This window comes from Neolamprologus multifasciatus, unplaced genomic scaffold (assembly GCF_963576455.1).
Source record: "Neolamprologus multifasciatus unplaced genomic scaffold, fNeoMul1.2 scaffold_36, whole genome shotgun sequence".
Lineage (NCBI taxonomy): Eukaryota > Metazoa > Chordata > Actinopteri > Cichliformes > Cichlidae > Neolamprologus > Neolamprologus multifasciatus.
In genome coordinates, this window is record NW_028181995.1 from 17841 (window position 1) to 34022 (window position 16182).

At 43.7% G+C, this 16182-nt stretch overlaps 1 long non-coding RNA gene across 3 annotated transcripts; it reads right to left on the reverse strand.

The window, feature by feature from the left end:
• Positions 1 to 10376: 10376 nt before the first annotated feature.
• Positions 10377 to 15461, reverse strand: LOC146490290 (uncharacterized). Of its 3 annotated transcripts, XR_014872844.1 has the most exons (4): positions 14820 to 15445; positions 11833 to 13370; positions 11320 to 11442; positions 10380 to 11165 (listed from the first exon to the last, which is right to left on the reverse strand). It is a non-coding gene; the product is annotated as an uncharacterized LOC146490290 (long non-coding RNA). The 3 variants fall into 3 exon arrangements; XR_014872843.1 differs by having other exon boundaries at positions 10377 to 11235; positions 11833 to 15461; XR_014872842.1 differs by having other exon boundaries at positions 10378 to 11165; positions 11833 to 15448.
• Between the last annotated feature and the right edge of the window lie 721 nt (positions 15462 to 16182).

Sequence of the window (16182 nt, forward strand, 5' to 3'; positions counted from 1 at the left end):
GATGTCATATAGGCATACATGTGTGACCTCTGTGTAGTGTCTTCTCTGGTCTGCATTCACAACAAAAAGGCAATGGTTAGAATGCTCTCTTTTTAATGTCGTGGGCAATCAGCACAAAATCTCGCAGGAATCCTCCATTATTCTGAGGATTACATTTCCACTTGCAGTGTGATCGTATAGTGGTAAATTTATACAACCAAAATAGAAAAACTTCAACACCATTAACATTGCATGTTAAATTTCCCAAATGAAAGGAATATAGAAATATATTTTAAAGCTGTACATGAAACAATGTGAATTCTCTAAACAGTGTGGCACAGTCACATACCTGCATTCACAACAAAAAGGCAATGGTTAGAATGCTCTCTTTTTAATGTTGTGGGCAATCAGCACAAAATCTAAACGGGAAAGCAACAACAGAGTTAGCTAACTATGCTCCCATTTTGTTTCCTGTCTTCCCAATAAAGAAATCTCACATAAACGTGCACTCAGTTCACCATAAAGACTGGAGAAATGACCCGCGACAAATGATGTATAAACAACAAAAATAATCGGGTCAGACTGTATTACTTTAACAGCCTGTGATATGATTTTTCCTCCCCACGACATTTGCGCATTCCTTACCTCGCAGGAATCCTCCATTATTCTGAGGATTACCCAGAATCCCTTGCCCTTTGTGAATATTGCAGGGTGACTTTTTCAACAGTAGGTGGCGCCAATGTCCCATTTAGCGGGATTTAACTTCAACTCTATTTAACTATGTTACACACACCCCCCTTAAATCCTGCTAAATTGGGGCGTGACAGCAGAAAAACAGAAACTTCCAATGCATAAAACATAACAGTGTGACCATGGGAGCACAATATAGTTCAAGTCAGTTAAAAAAACTTTCCATATGGAATAAGGCGAGCAAGAGAGTGGCCAATTCCCCTGCCAACCCAGATATGAAAGATGCCGTATACACCTCCCATGATGTGAACATTGCTCCAAGCAGGTAGTACCCAAAACGTTCTGAGTAACAGCACATTTGCAAAACGGCTAGTAATCTATCCTGAAAACATATTTCGCACAAATGAAAAAAAGGAGTCAACTGTCGACACTGAATCATCAACCTGTTGTTCATTGATCTCACAAATGAGACGTGTTGGAGGTTTCACAGGTCTACCCGATCTGGTACAAAGAGGTGGTGGCTGTGTACGCACTACATGGGCCTCTGTACTCAGGTGTGTGTCAGTCACAAGATCAGGGGAAATGACATGTTGAGCATCTCCCGCCAGAAGCTGAGAGGAGGCACTCCGGGACACAACAGATTCAATAGAGGGAGCAGGGGAGGGCAACCGGGAAACCAACGGGTCACACACAGCAGGCGGAGCCACAGTCGATTCTGCCTCAGAGGTTGGGACGCTCAAATCCGCACCAAGAGAACAACCAGGTTGACCAACCGCAGAGTCCCTGTCACTTGCTTGGTCCATCTGCATGAGCCAGCGAACCGTCTTCATCTCACCATCCTGCACATCACCTGGAAGTTCTGGTTCACCTTGTCCACTATCTGCAACCGAGGGGCAGGTTGACACTGGTATGCACTCGTTTCCTGCAGGAATAAAACTCACAGGAAGTAGTAGGTTTCGGTGAACAACTTTTTCCCTGAGTGTCACAGGGTCTCTGATGTGGTACACATTGATGTCAGGTTTCACAGATGCCACCTCAAAAACTGTGGATTCCCATTTGTCAGCGATCTTTCTCTTTCCTCTCTCACCACGATTAGCGAGCAAGACTCTGTCGCCGACTGAGAGGGGCGCACCTTTAGCCTTGCGGTCATAATTCTTCGCCTGGCGAGCCTGGGCAATACGGCTGTTCTGCCTGGCAATGCGGGCAGCCTCAGAAAGGTCACGCTTCAAATGGGCGACAGATTCACCGTGGTCAACAACAGCACCATCAGGGAGAACATGCTGGAAAACAACATCAACAGGCAGACGAGGAATTCTCCCAAATATGAGAAAAAAACGTGCGAAACCTGTTGTTTCATGTTCAGTGCAATTGTAGCAGAACGTCAACATCTGAAGCATTTGGGGCCACCTGGCTTTGGATTGAGGGGGCAAAGCCCGTATCATGTTCCCCAAGGTCCTGTTGTATCGCTCGACAATACCATTCCCCATTGGGTGGTAAGGAGTGGTGTGTGATTTCTGGATGCCAGCCATGTCCAGGAGCTCCTTAATGAGTTGACTCTCAAAGTTGGCTCCTTGATCAGAGTGTATACGTCTGGGAAAGCCGTACACACAGAAAAAGTCATTCCACAAGCGGCGAGCAGCCTGCTTGGCAGACTGATTCTTACAAGGGAATGCATGCGCTAATTTGGAAAAATGGTCTGTGACAACCAAAACATCAACGCACTTCTTGTCAGTCTGTTCAGCAGTCCAGAAGTCGATGCAAACTAACTCCATTGGTTCAGTGGTACAAATGCTCTCCAGTGTGGCACGGTCATTTGGCTCCTGGGTTTTCCCAACCACACAACGAAAACAGCTTTTCACATGATTGATGATGTCACCCTCCATCCCTCCATTCTGCCTTGCAAGAGACAGGGTGCGGACTTGGCCCTGATGACCTGCCGTATCATGGATGCCTCGGAGAACTTCAGTGTCTGGGACAACAAACTGGTAAATCGTCACGTTCATGTTCCTGTCTTTCTTCACCTTATACAACATACCATCTTTAATCAAGAGTCTGGACCAATGTCTGAGTAATTTCATTACACCACGGGACTCGCCAGCACGTTCATGCCTGGTGGGCCTCTTGTGACGCCGGACATAAAAGGAAACTCTGCCCAAAACCTCATCTTGTTCCTGCAGGTTAGCGAGTTCACTTCTCGGTGTACAGGCAGGACGGGCAATAGTTGGGACCTGAGGGATATCAGATCCCACACCTCTCACATGGCTGATACCAGCAGTGTCATGTGCAGCCAACACAGCAGAAACATCCTGTGACGAGAGACAACCCTGAGGGTTAGCTAGGATAGTGGTAGCTTCCTCCTCAGACTGATCCACGACCAACTGGCAGTTTGCAGCACACCGAAACATATCTTGCACAGTCCCATCCACCAGACCATGCATTTGGTTCAATAGGGCAGCATAAGGTTCAGTGACTAGCCTGTGGCCTATGCACGACTGGACAAATGGCTCTCTACTCAATGCATCCGCGACAACATTTTTGGTGCCAGGGACATACTTCAGTTCAAAACTGTATGCTGCAAGCTTTGAAACCCATCGTTGCTCACATGCATCTAACCTAGGCTTGGTTAAGATGTATGTCAGCGGGTTATTGTCCGTCCACACTGTGAAGTGGCTCCCTTTCAGCCAATGGCTAAACTTGTCACAGACTGCCCACTTCAGAGCAAGAAACTCCAAACGATGTGCTGGATAGTTTAGCTGAGAGTGTGACAGGGTCTTACTGGCGAATGCCACTGGTCTGGTGATCCTACCATCAGGGAGCAACTGTGAGAGGACGGCTCCAAGGCCGTCAAAGGAAGCATCAACTGCAAGGAGAAAGGGCGCAGTAAAATCTGGATGGGCTAATGTGACACTATGCACATGATCATGTTTTAGGGCCTTGAATGCTTCCCTGCACTCATCAGTCCAGTCAACTGGAGACAGCTTCACGTGGCCCCTTTTAAATTTAGGCTTATGGCCTCTACCTCTCTTGCGTAGCGCAGCTGGTTCAGCCACAAGATCAAACAGTGGTTTAGCTTTTGCAGAGCACCGCTCGATAAAATGGTGGTAGTAGAGAACCATCCCCAGGAAGGATCTGATTTTCCTTGCACATGGTGTCACCCCGTCAGACTCCCATCAGGTCTGCTTCCTGCACATTGTCTATAGCCTGCACTTTACTTGGGTCTGTTTTCACACCCTCACCACATATGATGTGTCCCAGGAACTTCACAGACCGCTGAAGAAAGTGGCATTTCTTAGGTGAGAGCTTCAGATTGTTGGCAGAAAGTCGTGAGAAAACCATCTGCAGACGTTCAAGAGCCACCTGTTCGGATGGGGCATAGACCATAAGGTCATCCAGATAACACAACAAACTGGAAAAACAAAACAAAAATGGACATCATCATTCGCATAAAAGTAGCAGGACTATTTGTCAGGCCTTGAGGCATCCTGTTATATTCATGAAGGCCAAATGGGGAGGAGAATGCCGTGTATTTTTTGTCGTCCTCGTGGAGTCTGACATTGTAAAACCCCGATGTGAGATCCATTGTAGAAAAAAAAAAACATTCCCCCAAGTGCTGCGAGGGTGTCTGACTGATGAGGCAATGGGTGTGCATCTTTAACTGTTCTTGCATTTAACCATCTAAAGTCATTGCATATGCGCAGGTCACCATTTGGCTTAACAACTAAGACAAGGGGGGATGAGAATTCACTCTGGGACTTACGGATTATCCCTGACTCCTCCATCTCATCTAGGGCAGTGCAAAGCTTCTTGTAATGGCATGGTGGGACCCGTCTGTATGGCAGTCTGAAGGGCTTGTCATCCACCAGGCGGATTCTGTGGACAAAGTCAGCAGCCTCACCACAGTCCATTTTGTGCCTTGAAAAGATGGACTCATACTGCTCAATGAGTCGCAGCAGCCTATCTCTCCATTCTGGGGAAACTTCACAGGACGTGAGGTCCAGGTCCTGCAGGCCCAAATCACACAAGCGCTGTGACATCTCCGCTTCTGATCTCGGTGCGGGCGACGAGTTCTGTGTGTATTGTGCACTGGATTGAATTTGAACAGGTTCAGGTAAGTCCTGCACAGAAAGACGGGGACACATCAGCAACCTTAGCATTTCTCCTGAGAGTGAGGGGCTTGTCGGAGGGATTCACCACTTTAACAGGGACCCAGCCATCCCCAAACAAGGAAGTGAAAACTCGCCCCACTAGGATCTGTGCAGATCTGGATCGAGATTGAGTGGGTTCAATAATGACAGCACTTCCCACCACCGAGGCATCAGGAGCAGGCAGCTTAGCCCACACTAAATGTTCAGACAAGGGCTGCAATGTGATGCGTCTCTTAAGTTTTGCAGTGCCAAAACTTGGAGGCATTGCTCTGCCACCACAACATTTACCTCATGCCGCTGGGCCGTGACAGATGTCATATAGGCATACAGTATGATGTCATATAGGAATACAGTATAATGTCATATAGGCATACAGTATGATGTCATATAAGCCTTACAGTATGATGTCATATAGGCATACAGTATGATGTCATATAGGCATACAGTATGATGTCATATAGGAATACAGTATGATGTCATATAGGCATACAGTATGATGTCATATAGGCCTTACAGTATGATGTCATATAGGCATACAGTATGATGTCATATAAGCCTTACAGTATGATGTCATCCTGTTCCTCTGACCTGCTACCACTGAAAGGCAGTGTTAGAGGGACACTTGGGCATTTATCGCAGCATATGATGTGTTTTCTGGACACACTGCTGCTTTTTCAGCACCCAGAGATTGATGGCTGCGTGTCAGAGCTGGCTATGAATTTCAGAAGGATCAGGCCTTAACTTAACAAAAAAGTTATCAGTAGTTCTTTCCACCTTTTTACCCACAGCTACATCCACTTCTGTGGGGCCGAGGCTGCTCACTACAGCTAGTATCATCACTGATTTCTGTAATCCATTCGATTCACGAGGTCCTGATTCCATTCAATTTGATTTTGCCTCAGACAGTCAGAAATATTATAATTCTGATGATTTATCAGCACTGACACATGTGAGACTTCATCAGAGGTGTGAGCATCACAGCAGAGGCCTTTGTGTCAAAGTAACTGAGGATAAAACAGAAAAACATGAAGGAGATTTTCCTGCCCTGTTTTCTGTAGCAGATACACTTTATTGCATCGTTTTAAAAAGTTTACATTTCTTCAGTATTGAACAGCAGAAATTAGGCTTTCTTGTCCGAGCGGCCGACAGCGCTGTAAACAACGGTAGACTGGTGGGTGATAAGTGAATGAATGATGCAGGAAACAGAGATTTGAGACGGGAAACTGTTCTTGAAGTACAGAGAGAGAGAGAGCTGTGCAGGAAGAGTGATTTTATCTGCTGGTAGCAAAACAGCAAAAGTCAGAGGGCATTAATGACGACATTGATCAAATGTGGAGCGTAGTTTGGATCTTCTGCTGCTGCTTCAGTGAATTTTGGTTAGAGAGATAAAACCTGCAGCTCAGAATCGAGCGCAAAAAAGACGGAAACACAAAGCGCCGACGCGCCGACGCATCAGAGTCAGCGAGCTGTCGGCTTTCAGCCCCGACGGCGTGTCCGTGTGAGAAAGCTGATTGTGATGCGTCGGGTCTGTGTTTACGTTTTTGAACAGCTGGTCACACCGGTGCGACCAAAGATCTTTTTTAGTCGCATCATTGAAAAATATGGTCGCACTCTAGAGCCCTGAATACCATTATATTACAACGTTGTGACTCATTGGGATTTGGCTTTTACACTGATGTTATTTTGACAAACAACACCTAAACATGAGCCAAAGAAAGTAAAGGCAGTCGTACCTCTCTCAGAGCTTCAGCGTAGGAACTCATGTCAGTGAGGATGACCAGCACATGTTTCTCACACTGGTAGGCCAGGTACTCTGCTGTAGTCAGCGCCAGGCGGGGAGTGATGATACGGGAGTGATACGGAGACTTTCAGATCGCAGAGACTTTGTTTTAATGTACTGAACGGCTGGTCGCTGGTGCGATCTAGGATTTTATTAGTCGCACCAGTGAGAAATTTGGCCGCAAATGTGACCAAATTGGTCAGACTCTAGAGCCCAGAGATCAGCTGCTGTCTGAACTGCACACTTACACTTGGGTTTTGTATGTTTTGGCTTTTTCTCTGCTCTTTTTTGAATTATAAATTCAAGAGGATTTGGATTTCTGTCGATTTCCTGCAGGATTACAACTTCCGAGATTTTCCATTTTATTTTATTTTGTTTTATTTTGAATTATAACTTTGAGAGGATTTGGATTTCAACTGAATCCCTGGAGTGTTGAAGTTGCAGGGATGCAAAACAGAGATAAGGGCCTCTTCAGGCATGGATGTGCCCGTTCTCTCCTCAATCTCTCTCCTCAAAAGATCAACATTAGCTAAGAGTGGGTTAATTAGATGAGTATTAAGTGATTTCATTATGTGATCATAGTATGTGAGCTGGCTTTTCCCCCCTCCTGCTAAATTGCTTTAATAAAATATCCTGCATTCAAAAGGTTTAAATAGTGGACATTCATTTTTTAACTCTTTCTAAAACAGCAACAAGGCATAAAGCTGTGGATAAGTTTACACCTATATAAATATCACTTACACATTTAATTTACAGTTACAAGTTACAAAGTCACTTTCATCTACGCAGGACTGTAAGCTGTCGTCTGTGAGGCGTCAGCTGTGTTTGTTTGTAACACAGTTCATGGTGGAGAACAGCTGCTCACATACGTATGTGGATCTGAAGATCGTCAGGACTCCAAATGTATATTTCTTCATGTTTATGTGTCGGGATGGCATTCCATGTTTCAAACAAGGTTCTCAGTATCACCTGAAAATCCAGTCACATTTAACAGGGATGGATCGATGGTCAGGGCAGTGATGGGGAAGGATAATGTGGGTTTTTCCTCTCTGAACTCGTGGAATTATTTCCCAAATAACTGTGGTGATTGCAGACTGCAAATGCTCTGAATTTATTAACTGTCAGTTTGCACTCAAACGCTAACACCTCCTCCAGCATGTGTAACGCTGTGCCTCCTCTCCCCTGAAGACTTGTATTCAGCTTCTTCTGGTTCGCTGTAATGTCCACAAAGTGCAGCTTTTTCAGCCACTCTGGCTGTTCCAGCGCAGAAAAGGCGAGCCCTTTGCTGCTCATGAAAACTTTCACCTCTCCCAGACATTTTCCAATTTCATTGTACTACTGTACTATGTATGACTGTGCAATGACAATAAAGAGTTATCTTATCTTACATGCAGCAAAGCGTTTCAGCACCTCTCCTCTGGACAGCAGGACTCTGTCATACAGCAGGAGATCAGGGTAAATGCTCTCCACCTCATCCAGTAATGAGGTGGAGAGCATTTAAACCTTTTGCCATTATTTTATTGATGATCTGAATGACAACATTTATGACCTCTGTGCATTCTAGAGGAAAGGTTTGCGCACACAATGCCTCTTGGTGCAGGATGCAGTGAAACGTCAGCAGCTTTCTATCCAGTGACTTCTGCAGCCAGGCCACAAAGCCCCTGTGCAGTCATACTTACCATACTTTTATTTTTATATTTCAATATCACAATAATCTTCTAATTTAGAACTACAAGTTAAAAAAGAACTAACATAAGTTGCTGATTTGGTCCCTAAAATCCAGAGAGTAATTATTCATGGTAAGGAATTCATGTGGACTCTAAGCCTGTGGGCAGGCAAGGACATTTAAACAGTGAGGCTGACGACCTACCATTTCTTCGTGTGACTGCTTCTGGTCTAAAAGGGACTCCAATACCAAAATCGATGAATTTAGGCTGTTTGAGGTACACGTTGGGGGAAAACAACAGAAAAAGACAAACATTTCTTACCACTGGTAGGTAGCTGACTAAAAACTGAGCAACATGCTTAATCACCACCTGCATTACAGAGAAAATGTGTTTTAGAAAAAGAGAACAGGAGGAACTAGAAGAATTGTAAAGTGCACACATAAGAAGCCATACTGGGAAATTGTCTTCTCTGCGTTTTCCAAAGAAGACAGTCCCAAAGCCTCCTTCACCCAGCTTATCCTGCTCCTCGAATTTTTCTTCAAAGTCCTCTACAGAGAGACAAAACAAATTGAATTTAACAGGTAAAGGAGACTTTACTCACCTAGATATTTACGCACACCCACAGCACGTGGTGTGGTAAAGGTCGGCCAAGATTTTGACCACATGTCAGAAACTGGATCAAAATTGGACTAAACTCACTTGAACTCTGACTTTGTCTGCACTTAGAACTATCACAAGACATTAAAACAAAACATCGGGCATTGATGACATCACAGGAATCTAACATTCTAATCTATGCAAACTGTCTCCATGGCTACATAATATCAAATTAAATCATAGCAAAGGAGTAAAAAGCAGGATCAGTCTTAGGGTGTATGTTACATGTTTGATGTTACATGTTTGATGTTGTCACTGTTGGTGTGACCTCATGACTCATTCATGCCATCTGAACTGTGGTGTAATTATGAGGTCACAGGGGGACGTGAATTTATTCACAAAGTTGAAAGAGAGTTTGGGTCATAACTCAAAGACACAATGATGCAGTCAAATCATTGGAATTAAATATCTGTAAATTACACGATTTAGAGGGTTCTGACATCACATCCAGTCTCTCTGTTGTGATGTCAAATATCAATGCCAGACTCGCTTCTCTGTTGTGATGTCAAATATCAATGCCAGACTCGCTTCTCTGTTGTGATGTCAAATATCAATGCCAGACTCGCTTCTCTGTTGTGATGTCAAATATCAATGCCAGACTCGCTTCTCTGCTGTGATGTCAAATATCAACGCCCAAACTCCACGACCAACAAATAACAGAGAACACGCAGCCAGTGACGCACCAAACACACACCACGTTTAGTGACCAATAAATCAAGCGCCACAGGTGGTGTAAATGACAGCTCAGGGATGTGTAATGATGTTGATTTTTTCTGTTCTTGTTCCTTTTTACCAAGCCGGGTTTGTTGGTCCTTGTTTCCCTCTCCTGCTGAGTTCCTCCTGACGGAGTTCATAAGCCAGTCAAAGATCTGCACGTCACAATGGACTGAGATGTCGACTTCCTCCCACCAAAAGAAAAAAAAAAGTAAAGTCGTCATGCAGCAGGAGAACAAAAAGTCATACTACAGCTACTGCACCCTCTAATTTATTAGATTCTTTCAATCATGTGTTTCATAGGGGCCTCGGAGCACTTCTGCACACTAAATGAGCTGTGCTGGAACTTACACCATCACGTAACCCATAAAGGAAATCTCTTATTCATAAAAAGAAACAAATGTTTGCTTTGATTCCTCCTTGAGAAACTGAATGTCACGGTCCTGGGTCGCTGGCTCAGTGTTTTCTGTTTTGTTTTATTAATCTTTGATTTCTTGATGTGTGATGTTAGTTCTTAGGTTTTGGTTCTGTGTCCCCGCTGTTCTGTGTTGGTACTGTGCCTCTACATAAACAGCATCATAATTTCATATTTTGTCAGCACTTCCTAGCAGTATGTAACTACACAATAAATGTCAGGGTTTGCGTGTTGAGATATGAATGGAGGACCCAAGATGAAGGCACTGCTGATGTGAGTGAGCTTTATTTATGGAGAGTGACATACAAACAAAGGCGAGGGAGGCGAGAAACAAAACTAGGAAACTGGGAAAGCTGAGAACCAGATAAGAAACCTGGACACGAGGGAATGGAGTTAAAACACGATGACAAGCAGGAAAAACAGCATGGAGGAACACAGACGGACCAGTAACGCACACAAGAGCACGAATGCTATAAATTAGTGATGGCCCGCTTGAAGCTGACGCTCCGGCGCGTGTGTCGAAAACACCAACACACCGCTTCAGAAGCACTCTGTCGATGCTCGATTCGTTTGGCCACAGTCACGTGATCAGTGACGTCCAATTGTGAATTGTGAATTCCACTCTGCAGAGTGGGCAATCATAATGAAGCAGTTCAGTTTTTCTGTAGATTCAAGCTGCTCTTCATATTTTTGACCAGCAGATGTCACCACAGAGGACTGTGTTAAAAAGCTTCCAGTAATGAATCGTTTTTCAACACAAGCTTCAGAAAGCTTTGTTTGGCCATCACTACTATAAATACACACAGAGGGAAACGAGGAAACACAGGAGGGGGACACAGCTGAGCCTAATGAATCTGACGAGACGGGTCCTTCATGTACTGTACATGATGCGGGTAGATGCTGTACGTTTATGGGCTGCAGGAGAGACACAGATTTGTGCAGCTGAGGTTGTTTGGGGTGCCTGCGTGTTCGCCTGCTGGGCCTGAGCGAGCCTCTCCACATCTGTGGCCCGGCGGTCTCTTCTCTTGCTGAGGATCTTAACGTAGTTTGCTGGGACGAGCCGGTGGTCTCACCGTCCACGCTGGCCAGGAGCCAGCCACGCACACGGGGCTGTAGCTCTAAACACGAGGGAGATAGTTGTAAACATGGGGCACGCTCACACAAAAGAAGAGCCCTCATCTGTTATTTCTAAGATAAGGAAAACAAAAACAGAAGGTTTTGGGTCAAAGCACTCAGAATCAAATGTCCTGCAGCCAGTAAAAAGCTCATCACCTTTAGGAGCGAGGTTGAGCATCTCTCCAGCTTGCATAGAAAGCTCCTCCTGAGAAGCAGCTGTAAAGTCATATTCTCCTCTGGCCACCACGTGGTCGTCCTCCTCGCTCGCCCAGTTAGTGTCTAAACCAAGCAAGGAAACTGAATGAAAGACATTCATCATTTTAACTGGTCTTAACCAAAAACAAGTCCTTCTGCTTTTCCTTACACTTGTAAAGTAACTAATGGCATATGGAGCTATGGTACCCAATTTATTTGCCACTGAGTTACACAAAGGCACATATGATGTCATACAAGCAGACTCATCTTTACACGTGTACTGCAGCCCTGAACATTACCAGCTTCAGATTCTATTATCAAACTTTGCAACAGCAGCCTTAATTACTTTGAACTCAAAACAATCAGCACCTGCAGCCACTGTCCTGTGTTGAGTACACCTCTCAAAACAACTAAATGTACTCATATGAATATGTGAGTGCTTGCTGTTCCATCTCTTCAGCCTGCTGCACAAACCTGCTGGGGGGACGTCCTCAAGGTGAGGTGTGTGTCTGTATCCTCCCAGGCTGTAGCCGCCACCGTAGCTGTAGCTGTAAGGCCTGTAGCCACCACAGATGGAGCTCCCATAGGGGCTGTAAGAGGGGAGAAGGAGCTGTTGGATGGACAGTAGGACTGCTGGACCTTATGAGGGGGCACCAGGGGCGCCATCCTGGGCAGGACAGAAGGGCTAGCAGGGGTAGAGGAGCCTGTAGCTAATCCTAAATCTGTAGATGTGTTTGGTGACAACATAAAGATAGAATATCAGTAAAATCCACCCATAATTCATTGCAACATTAATTGAGCAAAGCATTAGTTCAGAAACGTCATGGAGTCGAGCTAAACCACAAACTGAATGAACAGCTCATAGAGTGGCTCTCTTCCACAGCGTGTCCTTTGTCCTTTCTCCCTCCCCTCAACCCCAACCAGTCCTCAGAGGCTGCCCCTCCCTATACCTGCTTCTACTGGAAGTTTCTTCCAGTTAAAATGGTGTTTTTCCTTCCCACAGTCACCAAGTGCTCGCTCAAAAGGGCTTGTTTTGATCATTTCGTTTCCTCTGTATTACAATAGGGCCTCCACCTTGCAGTATAAAGTGTCTTGAGGTGACTGTTGTTGTGATTAACGCTATATAAATAAACTGAAATTGAATTGAGTCAACTCTTCCTCCTGCCTCATCTCCAGCTCTGCTACTCTTCATCTGTACAGACGGTGGAAACACACAATAAATTCACCATCAACCAGCAGCTAGCGGCAACTTTTAGCATGGGATGTTTTCTCACATGAGCTGACGTTATGAACCAGTCAACACACCTTAAATATCCTTAAATATCATTATCACAGCTCTGATTGTTCAGCTTCTCCAATCTGATGACCATATTCTCTTAACCTTAAAAAGATATGTTGATATGTCCAAAAAAGATAAAGATGTGTCAGATTTAATTCCATTTCCTCACTTAAAGTGGAAAAAAGTGTCAGGGTGGGGGGACTGATTGAACTGTGATTGTGGAATTTGCCTCACACAGGTGCGTTCACTGTTGCTTGTTTGAGAATACTGCTGTATATATACAAATGCTGACTGCATAAACAAACTGTTGTACAGATATTTTTAGAATGATCTGAATATATTAAGAAAAAGACAATAAAAAACAATGACTTGCAGCATCAAGCGGAGGACTTTAATCTTCTCTTGTTTACGAGTTTGGGGACAGGTGAGCAGAGGACTGACAGATGAAAAACACGAGCTTTCTCTAAGGGTGTTGCCTCTCCCTTAAAGACAGGCTGAGGAGTTCAGTTACTCAAAAGGGGCTCAGAGTAGAGCTGCTATTCCTACACGTTGAAGAGAGGCTGATGAGAAAAGGAGAAAGAGGCCCAGGGCAGACCTAGGACACTCTGGAGAGGCTATATCTCTCAGCTGGCCTGAGGATGTCTTGGTGTTATCCCAGAAGAAGTGGAGGAGGTGGCTGGGGAGAGGGAGATGTGGGCTTCTCTGCTTAGGCTGCTGCCCGGGTAAACCAGTCCTTGATAAGCAGAAGAAAATGGATGGATAACAATAATAAGCAGAAGAAGCTAAAAGACACTAATTTAAAATAAAACATTATTAGTTATGAATTGAAAGATATAATTATTCAGCTATATAATAACTCAGCTTATAAATATATATGTAGGCATTTTTTTGAAGGAAATTATCGGGCAAAGGAACTGAGTTTGTTGGCAAACAGCAGCTACATTTTCTTCTGAACTGACAGTTAGCAAGTACAGAACAAACAGAAATGCAATGAAAATATTTCTGCGGCTTTTATTAATTTCACTTATTAACCAGAACTGCACAAAACAAACAAAAAGGCTCAATTAACAGAAGAGAGAGAAATCTAGCGAGACACACTGACTAGGACACGGCCTCAGAGGACCAAACTAGCAGTCAGCCACTTGTACGGCTGTGCAGATAAATAATTAGTTGCTTTTTTATTCCTGGGACTTCTGATCCTCTCCAAATACACAGGGAAGTACCTGATGCAGCTAGTTTTGGGTACTACCATCACCAAGCATTTAAAAAATCTATTAGAGGATAATAAAGTGTTTTCACCAACCAGAAGAAAAACATATTTTAGCGTATAAAATAGCAGTCTCTTCCAAACAAGTCCTTTAGCATGCTGATGTTAAAAAAGATCATGTAGAGTAAGACAGGCATAGAGAACAGCACTGACTGGGAGAGGCTTTGAACAGATGACATACTCAGATCAATTCAACATATAAGACTTTAACAATGCACAAGCATCTATCAAAAACCGATTTAATCTATCATCTGTGATATTATTATATACAATTATAATGTATTGTTCATCTCCCTTAAATAAACAGGCAGCCTTAAGGTATGAAATATTCATTTGTCTACTGTTTCAGTGGCTGATAGTGCCCCACAGGCCTCAATGTGAGTTTGAAGCCATTATAATCTTCAAGTTGTTTAACGATAAACAGATTTTGAATGAAAGCCACGGAACTTCGGTAGCACAAAAAAGTCGATATTCTTTGTGTCCATATGGATCAGTCATATTACCATTATTTCCCCCTAAGGTTGCCAAAAGCACCAAGTTAATACTTGAAAAAACTGCAGCAATACACCAAAATAGAATCAATATTCTGTTTACTTGGTGACAACGCTGCTTTTAGCCTTCAATCAGAAAGCTTGAGTTGGCTAGTTTAGCATCGGGCTAACGTTTAAAGCTTTCACTTTGGGGAAGTAACTCGCATTACTGCTACTGCTGTGTAATCTTGGTTAAATTCACAGCATATTCCAGAAATTACCCTGCAATAACTAACTGTTAGAATAGCGGCACCGTATTGCATCACACTGAGTGCATTTCAATCATTTATCCCGCGAGTTTGCTAGCTAGCAAAATAATAAAAACGATTTTAAAAATTAGCATGTGTAACGTCCACACTGGAGAAAATGATTTACTAGGACTTACGCAAACTCCTCCACAGTGAAAACGTACAAATCCTTCTTGCAGACTCCTTCTTGTATTTTTCGTTTTCCAGCAAACACTCATTAAAACGGCCTCCAGGCACGTTAGTGCGCTCACCCCCGACTTTTCGGGGAGGGGGGGTCACACATTGAAACAGACTGACGTGCAGAGGTACAAGGCAGCCCAGGCAGAGAAATGTTGCTTTTAGACTTTGCCATTTTATTTCTCTATCTGATAAGAAAACTATTCAATCAGATAGTTATTTGTGGTGAATGAAATACAGTTTCAAGACGTTTTAAGCACCAAGTCCGAAATAGAAGCACTACAATATATCCAAGATTTTTCAAGGATTTCAAGCACCCGTACGAAACCTGCATATGCAGTTGATGATTGTTAAAATAAAATAGAACATTTTCATCAATTTCTTGTTTGCTCCGAAATCTACGACATGGCTATATACAGAAAAGCTCGACATGTTATGCAAAAGAAAAAAAAATACACGAACAAAAATTCTCGTAATTGTCAGTTTCGTAATTTCAAAATTCTCCAAAACTAACATTTTCTTTGATTGACTCATATTAAATTGCCTACGGTCAAATTTAGTGTGAACAATATTACACAAACAAACGTGTGTGTGCGCCTGCGCATACATCAGAATCACTTTGATCCCTTGTGACGCGGTAGCTTTGCTTTGATTTAAAACCCATAATACGAGCGCTCACCCATTATACTTTATGGCATAACGGACGTTGACCTGACACCAACCCAAACCCTTTCCAGATGTTTTCAGAGCATTTTACAAAAGAAACCAAAACAAGTTCAGTTTTGTTTCTAACCAATTCACAGAGCAAACAGACAGATCGTGGCTATTAAAGTCAACAAGAGCGACCCTGAAATTCTGCAACAGGTAAAACTGACCAAAGAACAATTTCAATACGAGACAGATTATCAATCCAAGGAAACTGGATATATAAAACCTAAGCGTTTCAATGACCTCCAACAACTACTGAAGGTTAGGCGAGCAGCTGAAAATGGTCAACCATTATTTGTTAGTCTAATCAAACAGATGTTGGCCATGTTTCTGAGGTCGGTTTTCTCCTTTTTTATGTTGTTCTTTCAGTTTTTCTCCTGAGATGAGGTATGAAGTGTCTGTGGTGCAGCTGATCTGGTCTGTCTCGAGACAGTCCAGGCTGCACTCACCTGCAACAGGTGGAGACTCACCAGAACATTCAGACCTCACAAATTGTGTCTTTCTCAACTCTTCTATAAAGGGTTTCTCTCAGGAGGGGAAGGCAGTGAGGCCTGGAGGAGGTCCACCCCATCACGAGGGCTGGCTAGGCTTTCGCAGCCTGTGTGAGTGTATGTG